This window comes from Triticum aestivum, chromosome 7D (genome assembly GCF_018294505.1).
Source record: "Triticum aestivum cultivar Chinese Spring chromosome 7D, IWGSC CS RefSeq v2.1, whole genome shotgun sequence".
In the NCBI taxonomy this organism is placed as follows: domain Eukaryota; kingdom Viridiplantae; phylum Streptophyta; class Magnoliopsida; order Poales; family Poaceae; genus Triticum; species Triticum aestivum.
In genome coordinates this window covers 371643136-371670954 of record NC_057814.1, presented here as the reverse complement: position 1 = coordinate 371670954, position 27819 = coordinate 371643136, and positions in this window count along the sequence as shown.

The window sequence follows — 27819 nt, the reverse complement described above, 5'->3', positions numbered from 1 at the left end:
ACCATCCTCAACGATCCATCTTTCTTCTCCACTAGAAGTACTGGTGATCCCCAAGGTGACGAACTTGGGCGAATATAGCCTTTATCCAGTAACTCCTTGATCTGCTTCTTAATTTCCTCCAAATCTTTTGCGGGCATCCTGTACGGTCTCTTAGATATTGGCCCTGTGCCTGGCAAAAGTTCAATCAAGAACTCAATGTCTCTATCCGGTGGCATGCCTGGCAACTCTTCTGGAAATACATCCGGATAATCCTTCACCACTGGTACTTCCTCCTGTACAACTCCTGATAAGGAATTCACTTGAGTCCTCTTCGGCATATGCCGGGATACATACTTAATCCTTTTTCCTTCTGGGGTGGTAAGCAAAATCGACTTGCTGGCGCAATCGATGTTCCCTCCATACATCGATAGCCAATCCATTCCCAAAATCACATCCAAACCTTGCGACTCCAAAATTATTAGGTCTGAGGGGAAAACATGCCTACCAATGGCCAATGGCATCTGAAAACATCCTTGGCTTGCCATATACTCTGCTCCTGGCGATGTTACTAACATAGGTGTTCTGAGAACTTTGGTGGGCAACTTAAACTTATCCACAAATCCCCTTGATATGTATGAATGCGATGCACCAGTATCGAAAAGAACGATTGCAGTAAATGACTTAACCAAAAACTTACCTATTACTGCATCAGGCTGTGCTTCAACCTCCTCCACGCTCACGTGGTTCACATGTCCTTTGTTGAACGGGTTCGGCTTCTTCCCAGAGCTTCCATTGCCATTTCCATTCTGGGCTTCAGGACATTCATTGGCATAATGTCCAGTCTTCTGGCACTTAAAGCAAGTGACTTGGCTCAGGTCCCTCTTGGCTGGGGTAGATGGGTTGGTGCGGTTCTGTCCATTGCTTCCTCCATTCCCATTACCATTCTTGGAGCCATTATGGTTGTGCGAACTACCTCCTCCATGGGTATGCTGAAACTGTCCTCCCGGTTTCGGGGCAAAACGTGGTTTCTGTTGAGCTCCAGAATTATACTTCCCTTGTCCATACTTCCTCTTACGGTTTTCAATCTGCTGTTGCTTCCCTTCAATCATGAGAGCTCTATCTACCAACTCCTGGTAGTTGTTGAAGGTTGCTACCATCAACTGCATACTCAGTTCATCATTCAGTCCTTCCAAAAATTTCTCCTGCTTGGCTGCATCTGTAGCAACGTCATCTGGTGCATAACGTGCTAACTTACTGAAATCCTCCACATACTGGCCTACGGTGCGTCCTCCTTGGCGTAGGTTGCGAAACTCACGCTTCTTCATAGCCATAGCTCCTGCTGAAACATGAGCTGTACGGAAAGCTTGCTGAAACTGGTCCCATGTGACAGTGTCAATAGGGTGTGTGGCTGTGTAATTCTCCCACCATGATGCTGCGGGTCCATCAAGCTGATGTGCGGCAAAACGCACTCTTTCCGCATCTGTGCATCCTGCAGTGGTCAACTCCCTTCCAACTTTGCGGAGCCAATCATCTGCAACAATCGGCTCGGTGCTACTGGAAAACACCGGCGGGTTTAGCCTCAAGAAACGGGCTAAGTGATCAACAGGTGGTGGTGGCGGTGGGTTGTTGTTGTTGTTGTTGCCTTGGTTCTGCACTAACACTTGCATCAGGGCATTCTGTTGCTGAATCAACTGAGTGATCTCTGGTGGGAAGACAAATCCGGTGTCGCGTCTCGGAGGCATCTGATGGGTTAGAAAAGATGAGAATTAAGAATAGAATGAGGTCTAGAGGGAAAACACTACCCATATGCTCATGAGTCAAATACAATCAATATCACTCAATCAATACAAACAAGGCATACAATCGATCTAACTAGCGTTACAAAGTGCTCGAACTATACTATTAAATGGGGGAAAACTACTACTGATATGGTGGTCTACTAGAAATTCTGATCAGTTGAAGACTCCATGATGTCTGCTCCAGCTTCATCAACAAAGTCATCTTCACTTGGTTCCGAGTCGGTGTCGTCGATGATGATGTAGTTATCCGGGCAAGTGCATTCGTCATCTTCTGCTTTTGGCACTGGATTTCCCATGAATACTCCAATCTTCTTCTCCAGGTCGTCATTCTTCCCTACTAGTGCGACGATTTCCTCCAAATAATCCTCGCGTGTAGCTTTGAGTTCTTCCTCCAGCTCCTTGATCTTCGTCAATGCCTTCTTCAGTTCTTCCTTGTCTGAGCACATCTGGTTCTCCTGGCGACGAATGTGTTGGTTTTGCTCCTGGATGAAAGCTGCAATTGATCCATCCTTCTTGGTTCTGATCATCTCCCATTGCTCGTCTCGGCGTCCACAAATCTGATAAATTGTATCCTTAAGCTCCTTGTGGTAGACTTCTCCAATGCGTCCCATAGCGATGTGGGCGGCCATGCTCTTCCCTAAACTCCAGGTTGGTGCTTCGAAAACCAATCTTATGGGTTCAGTAACTGGCACAAACGTCCTTCCTGGAATGTGAACTTGAATCTTCCAGCTCTCCTCTTCGGGTAATGTGGCGTTGTAGGTTCCGGTGATGCTTGGTATTCCTATGTTCAAGTACTTAGTGACTTCCTTCAAGTGTCGTCCAAAAGGCGTGTCTTCATCTGGTTGCATGAACTTGCTCCTTGCATCCGCCATTCCTAAAAGAGTAGAAAGTGGAGAGGGGTCAGAAATGAGAAGAGAGAAGTGTTCTAGGGCTTAAGCTTAGTGGTCGTGTCCTACAGTCAGCGTGTGCTCTGATACCACCTTTGTAGCGACCAGACCTCAAATGGTCTGTGCTGCTGTGCACCAGTGTCATCCCTGGATCAGTAATGCTGACACGCACAGTACAAATGGAGGATTTATAACAGAGTAGCAATCACACACTTATTACATCGAATATCTCCAAAGAGAATAAGTATGATAAATATGGCTTAAGGCCATCTAAATACGATAACAGCGGAAGACTTGGAAGATAAGTGAGTCCATCAACTCCAACGGCATCACTGAGTATAAGACCACGACCTAAGGCACCTTACTCGTCGTCTGAAAAGTCTGCAACATGAAACGTTGCAGCCCGAAAACGGGTCAGCACATGGAATATGCTGGCAAATAACACATAGAGAATAATGAACATAATAATGCTATACTACATGCATATATGGCTGGTGGAAAGCTCTATGGTTACAGTTTTGCGAAAAGCCAATTTTTCCCTACTGCAAAGGAATAAATTTTATTTAACTATCATGGTGGTTGTTGAACATTGAGATGGTTGACAGCATCTCAATCCCAATTAAGAATCATCATTAAACCCAACAAAATTAATTAAAGTAACATGATGAGATTCACATGATAATCCAAGTACTAGATACTCAAGTTGTCCATAACCGGGGACACGGCTAACCATGATTAGTTTGTACACTCTGCAGAGGTTTGTGCACTTTTCCCCACAAGACTCGATCGCCTCCGCTTGATTCTCGCACTACATGATGTTTGAGAAACGGATGACCGAGACACAGTCTTTCAGAAGTGTTTGCACCTTACGTATGGGTAGACAGTTACACCTACTTTCCCCTACATCTGCTAGTCTACCACTGTAAGAGTTCACACAACTTAATCAACTATGCTAGAGCCCATAATAGCTTGCGGCTGCACACGGAAGTTTCTAGCATGAATAATCTTATGATCCCTTTGAACCTGGGTGGCGGTCCAAAAGAAAAACAGGCAATCCTGGAATACCCAGGTACCTCAATCCACCCAGATGTGAGTTTTAGTTGCCACCTTAAGTAAACCATTAATTAACAATCTCACATCTGTCATGAAATCTCTCAAACCCAATCCACGTCTACGAGCATAGCATGGCAATATAATAGCAACGTAGAAGTAACTCCCAAGGGTTTGATAATAAACAGGGCAATAGGTACTACCTCAACTACTTCCCAATACCCACAATTTAATTAGATCCTAATCATGCAATGTTTGAGGAATTGATCTAATGCAATAAAACTGGGTATGGAAAGGTATGATCAAAGTGTTACTTGCCTTGCTGATGATCCGCGAAACCTAGCGATTCGAAGTAACAAGCGGCGCACTCCGGGTACTCTATCGCAAACAAACAAGCAAACAATAAGTACTCATCTAATGCACAGGTAAAACTCGCATGAAAGATCCAAACAGAAAGTTCAACTTAAGAACTCCGGTTTGCCAAAAAGAATCAACTCGAACGAAGCAACGAAAGTCAAACGGCGAAAGAAACAAGCTTCGTTTACTAATCTGGATCTAGGTCAAATTTTACAGTAGCAAAAACTTGTTTGAGTAGGTTAAACGGAAAGAGAATTTTGAGACGAAACTCTAGGCGCTTGAATCGCCTGATTCCGATAAACGAGCGAAAAGTTAAACAAAAACGAAGATCCGATCAGAAATCGAGATCTGAAATAATCGGGAAAAATCCGACGAAAAAAACAACTGACAAACGATTAAAGAACGAACGTTCGTTAACAGAGAAAATCCGACGAACACGTTCGTTAAAACGAACGGGTCGGTGAACGTTCAATAAATAATAAAGCCGAAGAAAAATAAACCGATCTAGGGTTTTTAAAAAAAAAAGAAAAACGAAGGTTTTTTTTCAGAAAACCGGCAAACGGCATCGGAACGATACCTCGTCGGGACGGGCTCCGGCGAGGTCGGCGGGCTCCGGCGGGGTCCGGCGAGGGGGCGGCGAGGTGCGGCCCGGGCTTGGGGGTGGCGAGGGGAGGCGAACGGCGGCGGGCTTCGGCGACGGGCTCCGGCTCCGGCGGGGCTCGGCTCGGGCGGCGTGCGGGTACGGGGTGAAGGGGGAGCGGCGGCGGTAATATAAGGAGGGGGGCTGCTTGGAGGAGGGGTAAGGCGGCGGCGGCGGCGTGTCCAATCCGGTCACGGCGGCGGCGGGCGGCGTGGCGCAGCGGAGGAGACGCGGGGATGGGCCGGCCCGCGCGGCTGGGCCTCGGCCCGGTCGGGCGCGGCGCCGTTTTGTTTTAAACATTCCGCCGGGAAAACTTCATAGAAAAATAAATAAATATCCAAAAAATATAAAACAAATTTTCCCCGTCTAGTTAAAATAAGTAAAACAGGGTGAACATTTTTTTGACACAAAAATGCAGTTTTGAAAACGTGCAATTTTTTTAATGCAATTAAAATTGCAAATAAAATCCGGATAAAATCCAATATATGATTTTAATATTTTTCCTCCAATATTTCAATTGTTTTGGAGAAGTCATATTTTCTCCTCTCATTTATTTTTAAATGAAATATTTTTCCGAAGAGAAAATAAATAAAACCAAAATCCTCGTTTTATTATTTGATGAAAATCAAATATGAAAATCGAGAAAATCCCCAACTCTCTCCGAGGGTCCTTGAGTTGCTTAGGATTTATCGAGGATTTGTCAAAATGCAATAAAATTATGATATGCAATGATGATCTATGTATAACATTCCAAATTGAAAATTTGGGATGTTACACATTGGAGATGCGCTTTTGCACCATCATCACCTCTGGCTGGGACACCCAATCAAGGCCATTGGTGGTCCACGAGGTGAGTCTCGTAGGAGGTCCGCATCTGTAGTCAGGTGTGGCCACCCACTTGGCGTCGCGGGGTTCGGTGATGTAGAACCACTCCTGCTGCCACACCTTGACTGTCTCCACAAAAGCCCCCTTGGGCCAGACGGCGTTGGGAAGCTTGCTCACTATAGCACCGTCGCAATCCGCGTGCCGCCAATCGACCACCTTCGGCTTCGGATTGAAGACCTTGAGCCATAGGCCGAAGTGTGGAGGGATGCGGAGTAGAGCCTCACATACGACGAAGAACGCCGATATGTGGAGGAAATAATTCGGGGCTAGATCATGGAAATCTAGTCCGTAATAGAACATGAGGCCTCGGACAAAGTGATAGAGAGGAAACCCTAGGCGTCAGAGGAAATGAGGAATGAATACGACCCTCTCGCCGGGCTCCGGAGTGGGGATGACCTGATCTTTGTCAGGGAGCCTATGTGCGATATCCGCAGACAGATAGCCCGCGCCCCGAAGCTCCTTGATGTCCTTCTCGGTGACGGAGGAGGCCTCCCACTTGCCCTTGGAACCGGATCCAGACATGGCTGGGGAGGTTGGTGGCAGTGGGAAAGATTGAGGATTTTGGCACTTGAGCTCAGAAGTGGGAAGGCAGGAGCTAGAAGAAGGCGTGGGAAAAAAATAAGGGATTTTTTTACCCTCTTATAGGCAGGAGAAATACCAAACGCCCCCCTCTCAAGCCTTAAAACTCGCCTGTTCCCAAAGAGATCGTGCGAATGGCGCGGTTGGATTACCCAAAACCGTATTGATGAGAATCCCGCAATGGGCGGGCACGATCTCTGTTTTGACAAGACGTGCCAATGGGGGCTACGCCTTGAAAAGCGAAATGGGAGGCGTGAAAACGGTTCGAAATGTTAACGAGCCAAATGTGACGCTTCACAGAAAAAGTTGTTAGCAAAAGACACTGTTTTATATTGATATCTTGCCTTCGTGGCTAAGGATTGTTTTAATTATACGGAGTCGGGTATAATTCCTTTGTGCTGGGAGTTATTCTAAGGTGTTCAGGAGAAGGAACCCGCCTTGCAATACCAAAGACAATCCGCGTGCCGAACACATCGTCATCGAAGACTGATTCAGGGGCTACTAAGGGAGTCGATTAGGGGGTCCTCAGGTGTCCGGACTATTTGATATGGGTCGGACTGATGGGCCGTGAAGATACAAGCAGAAGACTTTCCCCCGTGTCAAGGTAGGACTCCTATATGCGTGGACGACAAGATTGGTGTCCGGTTATGTTATTTCCTTCCCCCACAAACCGACTCTATACAACCCTAGGCCCCTCCAGTGTGTATATAAACCGGAGGGTTTAGTCTGTAGAGGCTATCAGAATCCTCATAGGCTAGACAGTTAGGGTTTAGCCATTACGATCTCGAGGTAGATCAACTCTTGTAACCCTTATACTCATTTAATACAATCAAGCAGGACGTAGGGTTTACCTCTAAGTGGGCCCGAACCTGGGTAAACATTGTGTCCCCATCGTCCCTTGTTACCATTGATCTTCAGACACACAATTTGGGACCCCCTACCCAAGATCTACCGGTTTTGACACCCGCCCTCAAGCCAACGCCTCTACCTCTGCTCGAAGAGCCCGTACACGGTGGGTCGGATGCTAAGATAAACTCGAGGAAAATGAGGAGGTCAGGAATGTACTTACTATTTTGGCGGGATTGTAATAAGACAGTCCGTCGCGAAACTGTCGCCGAGCGAATTCCTCCGCCGCCCCTTGATAGATCCCGGCCAGCATTGTCCCAAAGACTGCTTTGTCATAGAAACTTTCCCAAATGGTTCGTGAAGAATCATCAGACCCATCGAACTCACAAAATAAGTGGGGGCGCTGCCAAAGTAGTTGGACTGTTCGGTTTATCACCTTGGCCATTATGTCGATAATGGTTAGGCCGGTACACGGCATCTGTATCACTTGAGCCGCCAGTTTGCTTACCTCAGTTCTTTCCTCTAAGGCTAGGCTCTTTGGCCGCCAGCTGTACCACCCCTTCAGGGGCTCCACGGAGAACAAGGGGAGTCCTGGCCGAACTGGGTCCATGAGAGGGACGTCGTCTATGTAAAACCACTCGGTCAGCCAGACGTCGGTATCCTCCCGAGGTGAGCCAGGCGCGTATTCAGTTCCGTCGATGCGACAGACTTCGGCTGCCCCGACCTCATATAACTTCTCGGCTTGAGAGCAGGGCCTTATGTAGAAGTACCTGATACGTCTCCAACGTATCTATAATTTTTTATTGTTCCATGCTATTATATTATCAATCTTGGATGTTTACATCATTTTATAGTCATTTATATCATTTTTGGGTACTAACCTATTGACATAGTGCCAAGTGCCAGTTGTTGTTTTCTGCATGTTTTTTACATCACAGGAAATCAATACCAAACGAAGTCCAAATGCAACGAAACTTTACTGAGAATTTTTGGACCAGAAGACACCTAATGGGCCACGGCTACGCCTGGGGGGGTGCTCTGAGGAGAGCACAACCCACCAAGGCGCGCCAGGAGGCCCAGGAGCACCCTGGTGGTTTGTGCCCACCTCGGGTGCCCCCAAACCACCTCTTTGCTTTATAAATACCCCAATATTCCAGAAACCCTAGGGGAGTCGACGAAAATCAATTCCAGCCGCCGTAGAGTCCAGAACCACCAGATCCAATCTAGACACCATCACGGATGGGGTTCACCACCTCCATTGGTGCCTCTCCGATGATGCATGAGTAGTTCATTTTAGACCTTCGGGTCTGTAATTAGTAGCTAGATGGCTTCCTCTCTCTCGTTGAATTCTCAATGCAATGGTCTCTTGGAGATCCATATGATGTAACTCTTCTTGCGGTGTGTTTGTTGGGATCAGATGAACTTTGAGTTTATGATCAGATATATCTTTTTATATCCATAAAAGTATTTGAGTTTCTTTGATCTCTTTCATGATTGCTTATAGCCTCGTATTTCTTCTCCGATATTTGGGTTTTGTTTGGCCAACTTGATCTATTTATCTTGCAATGGGAAGAGGTACTTTGTAGTGGGTTCGATCTTACGGTGCTTGATCCGAGTGACAGAAGGGGAACCGACACGTATGTATCATTGCTACTAAGGATAAAATGATGGGGTCTATCTCTACATAGATAGATCTTGTCTACATCATGTCATTGTTCTTATTGCATTACTCCGTTTCTCCATGAACTTAATACACTAGATGCATGCTGGATAGCGGTCGATGTGTGGAGTAATAGTAGTAGATGCAGGCAGGAGTCGGTCTACGAATCTTGGACGTGATGCCTATATAATGATCATTCCCTGGATATCGTCATGATTATTTGAAGTACTATCAATTGCCCAACAGTAATTTGTTCACCCACGGTTTGATATTTTTCTCGAGAGAAGCCACTAGTGAAACCTACGGCCCCGGGTCTCTTTCTCATATTATTTGCCTTTGCGGTCTACTTTTCCTTTGGTTTTATTTTCAGATCTATTAAACCAAAAATACAAAAATACCTTGCTGCGTTTTATTCTTATTTATTTTATTTGGCGTTCGATCTATCGATCTACTACAATTTTATTCACGTCCGTTTGCCCATCTTGGGGCGCCGCTACCCGAAAGGGATTAACAACCCCTTTCACACGCCGGGTTGCGAGAAGTTGTTATTTGTGTGCAGGTGCTGTTTACGTTGTGTTGCTTGGTTCTCCTACTGGTTTGATAACCTTGGTCTCATAACTGAGGGAAATACCTACCGCCGCTGTGCTGCATCATCCCTTCCTCTTTGGGGAAATACCGACGTAGCTTCAATCCGCATCAGTACCTCCGCCACAGTTAAAAGTGTGCCTCGCATCCGAGGTGCATCTCGCAGAAGGCAACATACCCCGCAATATGTAGAATAGCATTGGGGCTGAGGTGATGAAGTTGCAGCCCGTAAAGCTCCAGCAGACTCAGAGGAAGGGGTGAATAGGAAACCCTAATCCACGCAGTAAAAAGGAGACGAAGCATACCCTCTCGCCCCCTCGAGGGGACACGTGATTCTGTGCGTGTACTTGGCTGTTCATGGATGTCTATCCTACACGGGTCGCAGATCTGAATCTGGCAGATAACCTTGCTTGGCCAATCGCTCCAGATGAGGAGGCAAGACTGTGCAACTGCCCCAATCACCTCTGACAGGGCCATGAGGGCGCCTTAAGGAACCTACATCGCTCTCCATGAGAGCTCTTGAGGATGGACTTGGGAGAAGGGAATGCTGGCGCGATTGTCTTGGAGAAAAAGGGATTGCCCGGTGCGGTAAATCGATGCAGTTAGCCCATGAATATAAAGGGGAAGAGGCTGACACTTCAAAGTTTCACCATAAAGCAACACACTTCCCCATAAAGGTGCGGTTGCCAAGGTCAGGAACTAGAGCCACGTGCAGCAAGTCTGGGTCCACTTGGTAGGACTATTAGTATTTGAAGACACCTTAAAGGGGAAATCGCCTGTCGAGCTGAAGACCCCAGATCCGAAGACCCGCAACATTGTCTTCGGCGTCGAAGGCCCATTCAGGGGCTACTGATGGTGTCCTGGATTGGGGGGTGTGTCGGTGTCAAAACTGGCGGATCTCAGGTAGGGGGTCCCGAACTGTGCGTCTAAGGTCGATGGTTGCAGGAGACGGGGGACACGATGTTTACCCAGGTTCGAGCCCTCTCTATGGAGGTAATACTCTACTTCCTGCTTGATTGATCTTGATGAATATGAGTGTTACAAGATTGGTTGTTTGGTTGACCTAGCTTTCGATTGGTTGTTTCTTGGCCTAAGCCGCCGCCGGGTCTCGCCTCTATATAAACAGGCCGAAGCCCGGCGGCTTACAAGAGTCCGAACCGGATCACAAATGTGATCGGCCCGGTTTCTAAATTGGCCTATCTTAACAGACAAGTCACCATATGGCGGTTCATACGTTCGGGTCTTGGGCTTTCGTCAGGCCCACTCCTATGAGCCGCCATCTTCATATTTCATCTTATCAAGCCCTCTTGGGCCCTCTTCATGTTAAGCCGCCAACGGTGTAACCCGGCCCCTCCTGGGCGGGTCACACCTCAGAACTATATCCTCAACATTAGGCCCAAGATTGATTTGAACTTGTTCATGTCAATCTTCACTGCTTTAATGAACAAATCATCCACTAATGTTGAACCTGCAATAATACTACACGAGCCAAACCACCGTAACCGCCATGACATCATGTAGACGGAACCATTATAACCCGCCATGACCTCATGCGCATTAAATGCACACAAAAACATACAATATGAGAACAGATCTTTATCTTAATGGACCTTCCGAGAATGGAGGCGTCCGCACCGCAAAGATAATCATTCTGCCTCCTCGATTCCCATGCATGCCAGTTTACCACCTCCTTATAAATAGGGACAGGGGGTAATTTTTCCATTTTTTTACCCCTGCTCCTCTCTTCTTCCTCCTCGCGCCATCAAAGCCTCCGGCGCTCCGCCACTGCCGTCGATCGCCATTGCAACTTCGACCTGGCCGCTGCATCAACCTGGCTTGGTCCAGAAAATACAGCGCCCCTCCGTTGTTCATCAGGGCAATCAGGTATTCATCTCCCCTTGCCTAAGATCCGCATTAACAGACCCTAGTTCATCAGAGTTCTTCAGCTGCTCGCCAAAGTTCATCGCAATTCTTCATTTATATTTAGCTCAATCCCAAAATAGCACGGGGATTGCGTGGCACTCGTTTTTTAACATCCATTCTTACTCATAGGTGTATTCCCTCTGCTCTAGATTCAATTCCCAATACAGAAGTTCATCCATCATGTTCTAGGTTTAGCAATTTTCACTTGTTTTTCGAACTTAGTGAAATTATAAGCAGGACCGGTAAAAATTAGTACTTAGTGAAATTATCTAGAATTATAAGCAGGACCGGTAAAAATTAGTAACTTAGTGAAATTTCACTAGAATCCAGATCTGTAGTCGTTGTACACACTGTTGTATAGGCGGCTCATAGCAACACATTTTGTAACCCGCCAAACGCCAGTCGACTTACTTATAAATGTTCAAACCTCCGGTATCCTCTTGATCATAAATCATGACTGTATAAGCCGTCAATACTTTGCCGACTTAACCATGCTTATTAACTATCGCTCAAAATAATTTACCTTGCATGCATAACTAGTCTTGAACGATAGCTTTACTTGTTTAACCATTGGGTGGTTTATCATCATAATATCAACCCTCCTATTCTTTACTCTCAGGTTTCAACTTTGGCAAAAATGACTAAGACCACCACCTCCTGCGACTGGTTGCTTCTACTGTCATTGAACAATTTTTAAATGAGTATGTTACCATGGTGTCTTCCAGCAAAGAACATCATCCACTGGAGAATTCCAGGGACCGAAACTAAGCCTCTCCCCAATGAAGGCAAAGTCATAGTCTTTGCAGATCACCTCCTCCATGGTTTCTCACCACCCGGCTCCAAGTTCTTTCAAGATGTTCTACATTTTTATCATCTACACCCTCAAGACCTCGGCCCCAATTCGGTGTCCAACATCTGCAACTTTCAAGTCTTCAGTGAGGTGTACCTTCAAGAAGAGCCTAGTGTTGACTTGTTCAGAGAATATTACAATTTGAACCGTCAGACTGAAATGACAGACGGGCCCTGTCTCGAACTTGGTGGAATTTCAATCTAGAGATAGAGAGATGCTATATTTCCTGCTGCTGCCCTGCCCGGTCATCCCAAAGACTGGAATCAAACTTGGTTTTATTGTCAAGATACTTCTCCGGCGGGTGAAAATCCTCTGCCAGGTTATCGCACCTGCCGTCTCAGCCCAAGACATCATCTTCCTAACCGGATCAGCGCTGCAGAACGAGCCAAATATGCACCAACTTTTTCAAAGATAAGGGCCTTATTGGCTAACGGCTTAACTGGAGTTGACTTGGTCCGATGCTGGATCGCTTGGAGGATCATGCCCTTGAGCCGCCGCACCGGCTTGATGTGTGAATATACATGTGATGTAAAAGACCCTCAGATGTATAATCCAACCCGTCTCAAAGACCAGGAGATCAACTAGATGACCAAATCATTACTCGATGAAAGCCTTGAAAACTGCAGCAAGTCGGGCTTGAACCCCTTTTGCACTCTCAACCCAGCTCCTGACGTAAGTATTTCAGGCCTCTCCTTATTTCAGTTGACATTTCCTTACAATTTAAACCATTCATCATCATTATTTGTGTTTTCAGGCCAGCTCTTCTTTCTGGAATAAGAAGCTTCGAGACAAGAAATCACAAGATAAACTGGCGAAGAAGCCCAAGACCAAAACCAAGGCCCCAAAGAAAACCAAGGGGAAGAAAACAGATGCAACGGACTTATTCACCCTAGACGATGAGCCGGAGGCAGAACTTGATTCCCTTGGCCTTTTATTTATGCAACTTATTGACGTTGATTCCCCTCAGGATGACGCGGAGACCAGCCAAGCCGACGCCGTAGAGGTAACTAATATTTCCTCCGACTCAGTGCCTTTGCCAAGACAGAAAGCCCGGCAGGTGACCCGGAAAGTAAGATTTTCTCATCCTCTTGCTTACTTGGATCCCGAATTTACTTTTAAAAGACAACGACACAAAGCCAGGTGCAAGACCCGGACTGATGGTGACACGGAGTTGATTTCCGGCTTACCAAATACTCCCGCCCATCGCGAGCGTCACCATGAGGTCCTTCACGATCCAAATTCTCTTTATCCTCTTGCCGGCTTAATACGCCAGCCTCTCAAGCCTTCTAACTCGAATTATCAGAAGACACCTCCATCATCTGGCGAGTCCTCAAAGACTCAAATGCCTGTCTTCAAAGTCGCCCCTGGGTAAGTATTCACACTTGATGCATTTATTTAACCAATATGTTATGATGATATACTCATGTTCCTATATTTTCATCGCAGAGGGATAGCCAAAGCTGGTAAAAACAAAAGCTTGGTGGGTCTAAAGATCCTAAAATAGTTGAGCCAGATAAACAATCTACCGATGTCTTCGAGGCTCATACTCACGATCCAACAGAACTCCTTAATGACCCGCCACCTTCAGTCAATGCCGCCATCTCTAAACAAATGGATGTTGAAGTTAACCCAATGGATAAACATGACCCACCGAGCCCTACCAAGCCTGTTGAAGAGAATTCTTCTCAAAAAACTGCCGAGGACGTCCTCATCACTGGTACAGGCTTCACAGAACCAAGGAATCCTAGTGCCTTAGCTACACATAGTGCCAAGGAAGAGGTTTTAACCACCGAAAAAGGCAAATTGAAACTGGACTTGGAGAGCTATGCAGGCTTTAGCGCAAGTGATATCCATGCAGGCTACTTCAGTCGCCTCCATACCAGCCGTGGCATGGAGGCCGGCCTGGTAAACCTTATGAAGGAACGCTTCGAGGTAAACTACCAGACCCTTTCCATATGAATCCATGTTAGGTGCCAAGTCTATAGGATAAGAAAGAAGTGAAGATACTGTAGACTTGAATAATAGCATTCATCTTGTAGCTTCCCAAAACCAGTTTATACCCATTAGATCCAAATGAGTAGCCCCCAAGGGCCGGCTTAAACTGAAAAGATGAGCCGGGACTTAAAATCGTGCTTCCAAAATCCAAATATGTAGCCACCATGGGCCGACTTAAACTGAAAAGTTGAGCCGGGTCACTAAGTACTTTTTTTAAAGTTGACCTACATTAGCCCCCAAGTGCCAAGTAGAGTACTTGTAATGTGCTTGGGACTTCAATATAGTAATCATCATAACTGCTAAGTCCTGCTTGATTATTGCATTTCAGGCTGAATTAAGCATGGAGGAGTCACAAGTAGGCGACTTGCGGCAGAATATAAAATCGCAGCAAGCAGAAGCTTCAAGGGCCAGGTCAGAACTGAAAGCCGCCTTGGAAGTAAGTGAACAAAATTGAAAACAGACTTTAACACTGAAAGAGCCGACTAGGATACTGAGAAGGCAGCACTATTGAAAAGAGCAAAAGATGCTGAAGCTGCTCTTAAGCCGGTGATTGAGGAGTTATCCGGCTTAAAGCGACACATTATCATATGATAGCAGCCATCTTTGGTAAGTGACACTTAATGTTAGTCTTTCACCACCTATTTATTTTGACCCACCTGGCGACTCATCGTTATGTTTGTTCAACAGGCCCCAGGAGCTCCAATCTTGGCCAAGATATGCTTGTGAAACTCAAAGCCGTATACACCTTGGTGGAACAAGTATACACTGGCACTCAACGAACTCTTGTGGCTATCTCCAATGGTAAACAACTGCCCACACTCATCAGGGAGGTACTGGCCAAACTGTCAATAATGCCCCACAAGCGGGAAGAGATAAAACGATCATCCGCCCGTGCCGGTGCCATTACAGCTCTTAGCCGAGCCAAGGCATGGCAAGCGGAACTAGAACCGGAGGAGATGGCCACTGGCTGTCCAAGTCTCAAAGAAGACGGGTCTCCCTTTGATCAGACGGACTTTGCGAAATGTGTGAAGGAGATGCGTCCCTTAGCGTGCAAACTGGCTGAGGAGACTGATTTATCCAGGTATAAGCCGGCGTACAACATGGAGAATGCTAAGGTTAAACCGCCGGCTTATGACGTCATGGATCTTACTCCTCCAACGCGTAAGCACACTTTTGCCCCTGATGTTGATCCGTCCCCAATTATCCATGATGAAGCTATATTTGAAGCCTTAACTGGCATCAACTGGATGTCACCTGACCTCTAGATGGGAGATGATACGTCTCCAACGTATCTATAATTTATGAAGTATTCATGCCATGTTTACAATAGTTTTATATGATTTTGGTATGATTTGATTAGAACTAACCCGGACTGGCGCTGTTTTCAGCAGAACTACCGTGGTGCTGTTTTTGTGCAGAAATAAAAGTTCTCGAAATGCGATGAAAATCAACGGAGAATTTTTCTGGAAAATATAAAAAATACTGGAACGAAGAGTTTCCGGAGGGGAGGCCTATGGGCCCCACGAGGGTGGAGGGCGCACCTACCCCCTAGGGCACGCCCCTGTGCCTCGTGGACTTCCCGTGGCCCCCTCTAACTTGTTCTCGACGCCAACCTCTCCTATAAATACCCAAAACTCCGGTAAATAACCTAGATCGGAATTTCCGCCGCCGCAAGCCTATGTAGCCACGAGAAATCAATCTAGGCCCTCTCTGGCACCCTGCCGGAGGGGGCCATCATCACCGGAGGCCATGGAGGAGGATCCCGGAGGGGCCATCATCGCCATGAAGGCCAAGGACCAGAAGGAGAACCTCTCCCCATCTAGGGGGTGGCCATGGAGGAGGATCCCGGAGGGGCCATCATCGCCATGAAGGCCAAGGACCAGAAGGAGAACCTCTCCCCATCTAGGGGGTGGCCATGGAGGAGGAAGCACAAGGGGGAGAACCTCTCCTCCTCTCTCTCGGTGGCGCCGGAGTGCCATCGGGAGGGGAATCATCGCCGCGGTTATCGTCTTCATCAACATCACCATCACCATCACCATCCTCATCTCTTTTACGCGGTCCACTCTCCCGCACCCTGCTGTAATCCCTACTTGAACATGGTGCTTTATGCCACATATTATGATCCAATGATGTGTTGTAATCCTATGATGCTTTGAGTAGATATCCTTTGTCTTTGGGTTGATTGATGATCTAGATTGGTATGAGTTGTATGTTTTATTTTGGTGCTGTCCTATTGTGCCCTCCGTGTCACGCAAGCGTGAGGGACTCCCGCTATAGGGTGTTGCAATACGTTCATGATTCGCTTATAGTGGGTTGCTTGAGTGACAGAAGCATAAACCCGAGTAAGGGGGTTGTTGCATATGGGATAAAGGGGACTTGATATGTTAATGCTATGGTTGGGTTTTACCTTAATGATCTTTAGTAGTTGCGGATGCTTGCTAGAGTTAAAATCATAAGTGCACATGATCCAAGAAGAGAAAGTATGTTAGCTTATGCCTCTCCCTCATATGAAATTGCAATGACGACTACCGGTCTTGTTAACAATTGCCTAGGATAATTCCGCACACCGACCCATCATTATTTCACACTCGCTATTTATAATATTTAGCAATATATTCTAACTTTATGATAACCACACTTACTTTTATATTTTAGCTCTCCGATGCCATGCAAAGTTATCCTCTTCATACCCACAACATAGTTTTCTTTCTCGTTTCTAGTTGGAAGCAAACATTCGGTGTACGTACAGTCGTATCAGTGGCAGATATGACTTGAGAGAATATTGATCTTAACTTTAGCTCCTTGTGGGTTCGACACTCCATACTTATCACTTCCACCTTTGGGAATTGCTACGATGATTCTCTGCACTTGGGGATTATCAAGCTCTTTTCTGGCGCCATTGCCGGGGAGCAATAGTGTGGGGTTGATATTCTCGTGTGTGCTTGTTTGCTTTCATCACTAAGTAGATTTTTTTCCTATTTGTTTCTGTTTAGTTGTGGGTGAAACATACAAAAAAATTAAAAGAATGAAAATACAAAAAATTTACTTGCCTCTCATGCCTAAAAAGTTTTTCAATAAGAGAAGTGATTGGAAGGTTATGAATTGGAGAAGTGAGGGTCGACCTTGAACACTTGTGTTCATGCTCATGGAAACAATGTAAAAAATTTCATGGAAGCTTCTCTGAAAATAATTATCCCCTTGTATATATCCATTGTATTATAAAAATAATGTGCCAAGCTTCGGTTTTAGGATGATTAGATTGCTTGTTTACTTTGTGTAGTAGAAAAAAAAACTTTGGCTGTAGCGCGTGAATTTACATTTTTTGACTAGAAAGTTGTGGGTGCACAAAAGTAGGGGCTCTTTTTGTGCCCCTTTACCTGTGCACAGGCAATCAGAGCCGCACCCGCGACCACACTTAGCAGGGCAGATGAGGGAAGCAGAAGTGCAAGGCTACCAGAGCAGCGCTCCAACCAAGGGCGCAGAAGACGGAGCAATCAGACAGGATTCCTCTCGGCAAGACCCTTGCCGGGGCGGCCTACACAGCTTCGGCAAGAGCCTTGCCGGGGCAGCTCGCCCAACACCAACATCGCAGCCACCCTTGAGCCTGAGAGTTCTGACACCATCAACAACATTGGAACCAAGGCTCGGGAAGTGCCTGCATGGTGGCATGCAGATCTTTGTGAAGACTGAGAGCCTACAAATCCTAGATGAGGACCAGAAGACAAGACAATCGCAAGGCTCCTTGCCAAGGATGCCCACGAGGCCTCAGGAAGGCTCCTTGCCAAAGACACTCGCAAGGCCCCGGCAAGACTCTTGCCGAGGGCGCTCACAAGGCCCCGGCAAGACCCTTGCCGGGAATATACGCAAGACCGCGGCAAGACCTTGCCGCCCCATCACCGCCCCAGCTCAGCGGCCAACCCACCAACTGAAGCAAGTACCCACGTGGCAGTACGTGGGTACTAATCCAACTAGCCAAACACCTGCGTGGTGGCATACAGATCTTCGTGAAGACCCTACCACCACGCCAACTCAGCAGCCTGCCAGCCTATGTGGCGCTGCATGCCTCGTTGGCTTGGACGCGTGTCGGAGCAAGGCGGAACGGCGACGGACGGGACGGGCCTCGTTACCGCCCCCGATAAAGCAAGTGGACACCTAAGTAGCGCATTTAATTTACTTTATCCTATAATGACAGGCGATAAGCTTGTACACTGTATACCTTTCCACCTCCTGTGTGCCACTGTGGCAGCCCCTTTTGACTATAAAAGGAGGCCCGAGGCGTATTGAAAGGGGATTCGGATCTTTTGGACGACACACATATCGTAGCTAGTTCAAGAACTCAAGAACACTCAAATATACACCAAAGCAGGACTAAGGTATTACGCATACTTGCGGCCCGAACCTGGGTAAACGATCCTCGTGCTGGCTTCTAGACCTCGCGCCCACCGACCGTAACAAAAGGGATCCCAGTGATCCCATAGGTGTTGTTTCCCCCGACATCTTTGGTGCGCCAGGTAGGGGGCGCAGTTGTGAAAATCTAGTCTATCAGTTAGTCTAGCAGTTCTTCATCACCATGGCTCCAAGGAGGAAGACGACCGAACGAGCGGCATCATTTGCGGATGCAGTAAACGCTCGCGCGGCGACAGAAAAGCTAAGTCATGTGAAACTTTGAGTAATTCCTTTATGTATAAGGTTGTTTTCCTCGGAGATCCTGCTCTTGGTATGAGAAACCTGCACGCCATGGGGACCTTCCGCTATTGGCAACGCCCTTGTTCTGTCTCGAGTCCGCTCAACAGTTGGAGTAGCCGCGTCGAGAACGGCAGGGTGGCCATCCCACCATTGGCAACGCCCTTGTTCTGTTTCGAGTCCGCTCAATAGTTCAAGCAGTCGCGCTGAGAACGGCAAGGTGGGTTTGCTTCGCCGCAAGCACACCCGGCCAGTTGTTGAGGATCCGTCCTCAAAACGCCGCAGCCTGGGTTTACGCGCCAGCAAGCCTATCCAGTTGAGCGTAGGGTGTACATACAAAGAAAGATCGAACAGGAAAATAACATGCATCATTTCAAAGTACTGCGGAGTTATATTACACCAGGTGTTGCTGCGGTTCTAACTAAAGATAAAAATTGTCTTGGTCATGAACCTGTAGCGGCGATGAGAAACGGGGTGCCTAGTTCTGGTGCTCGCCCTCTATCCTCCAAACTCCGTCGACGTGGCTGATGATGGGCTCGATACGCTCTTCGAGCGCTGCAAGGTCCACACCCTCCGGCAAGCTCTCCAGCGCGGCGTCGAAGTCGATGTTGGGGTTCCAGTACGCCACCTTGGTGAGGACCTTGGTCAGGGCACCCGGCAAAAGCCTCCGGGCCTCGTTGGCCAGAGAGGACGCTCTGTTGGAATGGAGCTACTCCAGGGCCTCAAGAACGCCCTCGAAGAATAGGGTCACCTTGGCATTGGGGCTCGCACCCACCTCAGGGGAATACCTGAATCTCGACATGCCCATGGCGGCCAGCTGCGTGGTGAGCTTCTCCGCGACGCCGACGAGGCGACTGATCCAGAGGTTTTCGCCCTTCACATAATCCTCGTGGTTGGCGGCGTCATTCGTCCGCAGCTACTTCTCGTCCTCCAAGGCCTTGGTTAGGGTCTCTTCTCGGGCCCTGACCTCCAAAAGCATCCCCTCAAGACTCTCTAGCTTCACCTTCAGGTCTTTGATGGAGTCATTGGCCTTGGAGAGCAACTCGGCTTTGCCGTGGACTGTGGCCTGCGCCTCCACCAGGGTGCCATTGAGCGTGTCTTTCTCCTTCGCCAGCTCCAGGACCTGTTTCTTCAGGCCATCCCGCTCCACCTCCAGCTCCTTCACTCTGCCGGCATGGACCAGGGCCTGGGCATTGAGCACCTCCCTGTGCCTTTGCTCCAGTTCCTGGGTCCGCAGCACGATGAGCTTCTCAACCTCCTCATCCTTCCCGCGGAGCGTGGCGGCGAGTGCCTCCTCACGAACGGCAAGGTCCTCCTCCTGGGAGTTCAGCTCGGCCTAGTGCTGATGTCAAGCGGCCTCGTCCTTGGCGGCTTGTTCCCTCGCCGCCTCTTGGGCTTTCTCGACGTCGGCCTGCATCAGGATGAGCTCCTGTTTGCGCTCAGCCAACAGATCCTGGGTGACCTTCAGTTCCTCGTGGGCTTGGCGGAACCAGGCCTGCGTCTCGACGACGCGTCCCTCGAGATCCGCCTCCGCCTTGTCCACCACCGCCATCTTGGATTTTGCCTTGTCCAGGCGGGTACGGTGAAGCGCCTGGAGCTTCTGGAAGTTGGTGCTCATGGCCCGAAGCAGCTGCTCCTCTAGGGAACCGCCGCCGCCGGCGCTCGGTTCGTCAACGACCTGGATCCCGGCGGAGGCGAGCGCCTCGTCGTCGAATGCCTCCCCTTCGGTTGGCGCCCTGGTGCTTGCCGTTCCTGGGAGGTGGACGAATAGGTCATCGCCCACCTTCAAGTACTTGCCCGAGACGGAGGCAGCAGAGGAGGAAGGTTGGTCGTCAAGGACCCCCTCCTCGGCAGCGGCCTTGCCGGCCTCCCCTGCAGGCTCCTTGGCGGCCTCTTCAGTGGCGGTCTTGGTGGCCTCCTCGGCGGCGATCTTGTTGGCCTCGGCCTCGGCGTCCCTGGCGACCTCCTCGATAACGGTGTCGATATCCTCCCGGTCCGCCGAGGAAGGATCTGGGTACCAAGAAGAGAGGATGAGACGGGGCCATGGTCAAGGTTCAATAAGAAAAAGAAAGAGTGAGGACCGGAAGCAAACGACTTACCCGCTTCAAGCTGGGAAGAAGTAGCGCCCTCCCCTCCAGCATTTGTTGCCGGGGCAGAACCCCCGGCACCCAAGTTCGCCTCCTCCTCCATATGAGTGGGCTCGGTGGTGGATGCCCTTGCCGGGGACGCCCCTTGGGGCGGCGTAGTTGAGAGGGGCGGCGTGTTGGGGGTGGCCCTCAGCAGCTCCTCCTGCCGCCATTCTTCTCCTACGAACCCGGCGAGGTCAGCATCGAGGATTCACACCCCAATGTTCATCAGTGGAGGAGTGAGTGGTGAGCTTACGCTGGGCGCTGGAGCGGGGGCTGCACCGGGAGCTGCTGTCCGGGCTTCTCTCCACCAACAACGGTGTACGCTAAGTACCCGCCGGGGGCTTGTCGCCCGTCGAGGCCTTGGTCTTCTTCGCCGCCCTCTGGGCCAGCGTCTCCACATCCCTGCAAGGATGAAAACAAGTCAAGAAAACCGGCGCGGTCTGAAGGGACGGGGACGATGAAGGGCAAGATGCTTACTCATCCTCCACCTCCTCTTCCGCTGCCTTCCTCTTCCTCCTTGGGCTGAGAACCCAAGATCGAAGACGACCTTCGTGTCGACATCTGCGAGAGGAGGGGAAGGGGATGGAGTCCGGCAACGCTTGGACGAAGAAGAGGTGGTCGCTTTCTTCTTCGCCACCGCGGCCTTCACCACCTTCTTCGCTGCCGCGGCCCTCGTCAGGTGCACAGACTCCCCCTGGACCTCTTGCCGCTGCTTGGTCTGGCCGGGCCGGACCGGCTCGCCAGAGCTGGCCCACCACAGGACACACCTTTTCCCCGTGGCCGGAGGGTTGTCAGCCTCGGCCTCTTCCTCGGTCGACTCCTGGACCACATATTCGATGAGAGGGGCCCTGGTGAAAGCGCTGCTGGCCTCCCCAGCAGACTCCGCCCATCTGGCAAGCTCCTTCTCCTCCGCGGCCGGCTCGGCCTCGTTCTCCACGTGGTCCGCGCAGCCAGCCTCTCTGGCAAGCACCGCCTCCGCCGCCCTGGCGGCGATGTAGTCTAGCTCCTCCTTGGTGGTATCCTGGATAAGCAGTGGCTCATCGCGGATGTACCTCTCCGACAGGTTGTCGAAGAACTCCTGCACCTGCTCCGCCTCTGGCTCGGCCCAATTTGGGTCAAGGTCGTGCGTGTTGAAGTTCGGCATCATGGCGATGATGTCGGTTTGGCGAGAGTTGTTGCTCAGCGGGACCACTCCTGCCGGCAACCCGAACAGAGGCCCCTTGACGGCCTTGCCGGCTCTCTTAGCCCTGCCGTCGTCACCCACATTGAGCTGAAAAAGCCTCTGACAAAAATGGGTGTGCCCCATCACCGTGAAGTTGTGCTTCAAGCCAGGGCGAAGCCTCATGATGTCGGCCACGTTCCTGAAGAGCCAAGCCGGCCTCCCCTTGTTATGCAGTGGGGCGATTCGGCAGCGGATGAAATCGGCCCCAATCATCTCAAGGGTGAGCCCGGCCATGGTGAGGCGATGGATTCTTGTAGTAGCGATCGCGAGCTTGTTGTCGTCAGCGTCGGGGTCGCTCCAGTCCTTGTGACAGACTGGCGGGCTCTGACGAACTCGGCAGAACTCCTGCGGATCCTCCTCCTCGATCCATAGCCATCGGCCCCACCACTCCTCCCACCTCTCCTTCTGGGCGCCCTCCGGATACGTGCCCTTCTCCTGGGTCCGTGGGATGCAGGTGACGCAGCCGAAGATGGCACCCCCCCGCCTGGATATGGGGATAGAAGTAGTGGCGAAAGAGCGCCGTGTGGGAAGCATTCCGGCGAAGCCCTCACAGAGGTGGGCAAAGAAGGCCATGCACGCCACGGCATTCGGCCTGAAATCAAGAAGATGGAAGACGTAGGTGTGCATGACATCATTGAAAAAATCAGAGAAAGGGTGGCAGAGCCAGCAGGAGAAGTAGTCAACAAAGAAAGGATACCGATTCGGACCGGCCTCAGCAAAATCGGTGGGGATGATGTGCGTGGCCGGATGCCCCGTCGTCTTCGCTCCCCACATAGGCCTGAAGTAGTCCCTGAGGTGGACCGCATCGATCATCGAGGGGAAGAGGGCAAGCTGCGTCCGAAGCGCCGCCAACTCACTCTCCGGCACCTCCTTCTCCCCGGCATCCTTGGCCACTCCCTTGCCCTTACTGGTTTTGGGTGCCATGGTGGCCGGGAAAGAGGTGAGGAATCTGGAGCAATGGGAGATTGAGGGCAATGGGGGCGCATCAGCGGCGGATGGAGGCGGGAGTTTCGGCTTTTTTGCTTGAGGAAGAAGGAAGGGACAGCGGTTCCGAAATTGGAGAGACGCGGAGGGTAAATGAGCAGCACGCCCGCGGTTTCCCCTTTTTATGGCGAAGGCGTGGACCGCCTCTCTACCATTTACCATGATGTGACGCATGAGGGTAGCAACCGCCCCATGCACGACCCCCACGTCGCGCATTCAACGCGGGTCGTGGGGAAGCGCAACCAACGGAGAGGTTACCGCAGTAAAACTCCGCCCCGCGTGCCCGCGCACCGTTTTGGGCCTAGCCCAACAACGCGTCGTGCTTATGTGTGGCCGAGGCCCGGGGGCTCCTAATGGTGCACAAAAGTAGGGGCTCTCTTTTGTGCCCTTTACCTGTGCACGGGCAGTCAGAGCCGCACCCGCGACCACACTTAGCAGGGCAGAGGAGGGAAGCAGAAGTGCAAGGCTACCAGAGCAGCGCTCCAACCAAGGGCGCAGAAGACGGAGCGATTAGACAGGCTTCCTCCCGGCAAGACCCTTGTCGGGGCGGCTTACACAGCCTCAGCAAGAGCCTTGCTGGGTTAGCTCACCCAACACCAACATCGCAGCCACCCTTGAGCCTGAGAGTTCCGACACCATCGACAGCATTGGAACCAAGGCTCGGTAAGTGCCTGCATGGTGGCATGCAGATCTTTGTGAAGATAGAGAGCCTACAAATCCTAGTTGAGGACCAGAAGACAAGACAATCAAAAGGTTCCTTGCCGAGGATGCCCACGAGGCCCCGGCAAGGCTCCTTGCCGAAGACACTCGCATGGCCCCGGCAAGACTCTTGCCGAGGGCGCTCACAAGGCCCCCGCAAGACCCTTGCCGGGAATATACGCAAGACCGCGACAAGACCTTGCCGCCCCATCACTGCCCCAGCTCAGCGGCCAACCCACCAACTGAAGCAAGTACCCACATGGCAGTACGTGGGTACTAAACCAACTAGCCAAACACCTGCGTGGTGGCGTACAGATCTTCGTGAAGACCCTACCACCACGCCAACTCAGCAGCCTGCCAGCCTACGTGGCGCTGCATGCCTCATTGGTCTGGATGCGTGTCGGAGCAAGGCGGAGCAGCGACGGACGGGACGAGCCTCGTTACCGCCCCCGATAAAGCAAGTGGATACCTAAGTAGCGCATTTAATGTAGTTTGTCCTATAATGACAAGCGATAAGCTTGTACACTGTATACCTTTCCACCTCCTGTGTGCCACTGTGGCAGCCCCTTTTGACTATAAAAGGAGGCCCGAGGCGTACTGAAGGGGGATTCAGATCTTTTGTACGACACACGCATCGTAGCTAGTTCAAGAACTCAAGAACACTCAAATATACACCAAAGCACGACTAGGGTATTACGCGTCCTTGTGGCCTGAACCTGGGTAAACAATCCTCGTGCTGGCTTCTAGACCCGATCTTTGCACAACCTCGCGCCCGCCAACCGTAGCAAAAGGGATCCTAGTGATCCCATAGGTGTCGTTTCCCCCGACAAAAGTCATATGGGTCTGAAACTTTTTGCACATTACTTCTGTAAAAATTGTTTAAATTGTCATATTTTCTTAGAATATTTTGGAGTTACAGAAGTTTACTAAACTTCCAGATTACTACAGACTGTCCTGTTTTTGACAGATTCTGTTTTCTATGTGTTGTTCGCTTATTTTGATGAATCTATGGGTAGTATCGGGGGGTATGAACCAAGGTGAAGTTGGAATACATTAGATATAGTTCTAATATGAAATTGGAATGAGTTTGCAACACTACCTAAAGGTAGCGATTTGCTTTATTATACTAACGGATCTCACAAAGTTTTTGTTAAATGTGTGGATGAAGTGTTCGAAGATCGAGGAGCTATCAATATGAGAAGAATAAAGGGAGGAAAGAGTTCAAGCTTGGGGATGCCCAATGCACGCCAAGTAAATATTTCAAGGATACTCAAGCATCTAAGCTTGTGGATGCCCCGGTTGGCATCCCATCTTTCTTCTTCAACAATTATCGGTATACCTCAGTTTTTGTTTTGTTCACATGATTTGTGTCCTTTGTGTTTTTGTTTTTCCTTTAAGAACCATGCTAGTATGAGATAGCCCTTCATTGATTTATAGAATACTTCATGTGCTTCACTTATATCTTTTAAGTATGATCTTGTAGAATTGCTCTATGTGCTTCACTTAAATCTTTTGAGTATGGTTTTATAGAATGCTTCGTGTGCTTCACTTATATATTTTGAGCTTGGATATTGGTTAGTCTATATTAATTGTAGAATGCTCCATGAACGTCACTTATATCTTTTGGAGTATGAATAATACTATAATCTAAAGTGGGGTTGGAAGAGTGTCAACTTTAGGAATTAGTGATCCCACTATTTTGGAGGGTGTTGAATCTTAGTGTGATATTTATGAAAGTGGATTTGGAAGAGTGTCAACTTTAGTTAGTAATGATTCCACTATTTCGGAAGAGGTTCCAATTGATTATAAGAACAAAGCTACTATCTATGATGATTATTGTGATGACATGTATGCTATAAAGAATAATGTTAACCATGAAACTTGCCATCATGATTTTAATTTTCAATTGGATTATGCCTCACATGACCGTTATTCTGTTGAGTTTGCTCCCATTATTCCGTATGAGAAGAATTTTGCTTATGTGGAGAGTAGAAAAATTTCTATGGTTGTAGATCATGAAAAGAATGCTTTACACTACAAAAAAATACACTTCCGTGATGATACGTGTTTCTCACAATAGGTCACGTTTTCTGTCATGCATGTACATCCATGACAAATTTATGACAGAATCAAGATAGTCATACCTGTGCTGTCGTAGAAGTGTTCCATGACATTACCAAAATTAACATCACGGAAGTGTCCACTTCCATGACGATAAATCGCGCGTCACAGAAGTGCTTTCGTCAAGGGTGAGCGACACGTGGCATCCACCGTAACGGAACGCCGTTAAGCTATCGGGTCCGGTTTTGGATCTGATAACCCGTTAACAGCCCCGACCAATGGGGATTTTCGATGTGTAAAATCATCATTGGCTGGAGGGAACACGTGTCGGCTCGCCATTGGGACAGATGTCATCCACTCATTGGACCCAAAGCGCCTATGATACATCGACACGTGGCACGGCCCAACAGAGGCCCATTCCTGTGAAAAGGCCAGCCCGTTTGACTTGGTCAAAAGGTGGCAGGCCAGCCCACGGCAAGCCTGTTAACGGCCTGTTCGCATATAGCCCATTTACAGCCCGCTAACCCAGGGCTCGTTTATGGCCTATCCGAATTAGGCCCAGTAGCGTCATCTGGGCCGTCCAATATAATTCCAGCCCATTTTAACTTCCGGCCCATGTATGGCCCGTGACGTCTTTCGGCCCATATGAGGCCCTTAGTAACCCTCGGCCCATTAACGGCCCGTGGTAAAATTGGCCCGTAATGAACAGTGTATCACTTTATACCCATTAACGGCCCATTATACCGTTGGGCCGTTTCCAGCCCATGTTATCTTTCGGCCTTCTCAGGGCCCATTTATTCTTGGGCTCATTTCCAGCATTCGTTTACTTTCGGCCCGTTACTGCCATTTTCTGCTTGTGGGCCAAATTCAGCCCGTGGTTACAGTCGGCCCGTTTGTGGCCCGATAATACGTTGGGCCATTTTCATAGCGTCATCAAATACGGCCTATTAACGACGGCCCGTTATGGTCGGCCCATGAACGGACGATTTCAACTCTAGCCCATTTACGGCCATAATGTGGTCTGTTATTGGCCCATGTTTGGCCAACCGATCATACGGCCCGTAGAAGGCCCATTGATGATACAACCCGTAGAAGGCCCATTGTGTCTACGGCCCGTATAAGGCCCATTGTTTCTACGCCCCGTAGAAGGCCCATTGTTTCTACGGCCCTTAGAAGGCCCATTGTTTCTACGGCCCGTAGGAGGCCCATGTTAACTACAGTAAATATGTAGCCCATGGTTAATGTGGCCTAGTATTAAAAAATAGGCTATTGCGGGCACTAGCAAACCGCGGAAAAAGAAACACTGACTACAAGAAAACAAATAAACAAGACAATAAGGAAATAAATAGGCAAGCAACTTACGTTAGGCTATCACGGCTATTACACATATTACATCCACTGGCATCAAAGTTCGCCACTAGTGCAAATATAGGGAACAAAGCAGCATATAAACGCCGCAGCAAAACAAGTCCAGAACTGAAACCACTTCAGAAGAGCTCAAGAAACAATATCCTGGGTACCCATAATGCTGGCAAGATGCTTAGCAAGCTTATTAACTTTCTATTGTTTGGCGCTTAAATCCTCCAGCACTTGCTGTTGCACCAGAAAGTATGCATCTGAATTCTGCAGGGACTTCCTCAGTCCTTTGGCTTCCTGTCGCATAACATCTGATCGATGTCTTTCAACTTGAAGTTGAGACTCAAGAAGCCGAACTGATTCAGGCAGCGAGTTTGAAGAGCTGGTGCCAGCAGTAGTAGCCAGTAACTCGAACACTACATCAAGACAGGACTTTGGGGTTGTCTCAGTGTCTTCAATATAGTTTTTATCAGCTTTCATGGAGACCAATAGGGATGTCTCACTATCTTGAACCTTATCTGCATTACTTCCTGTACCATTGCATAACGGGGTACTCTTCTCCAATATTTTATCCGCATTCTAAAAGAGAAACAAACAAACACATCACAGGTTTACAATGTAGTATATGAAACTCATTTTGGTAAACCAGT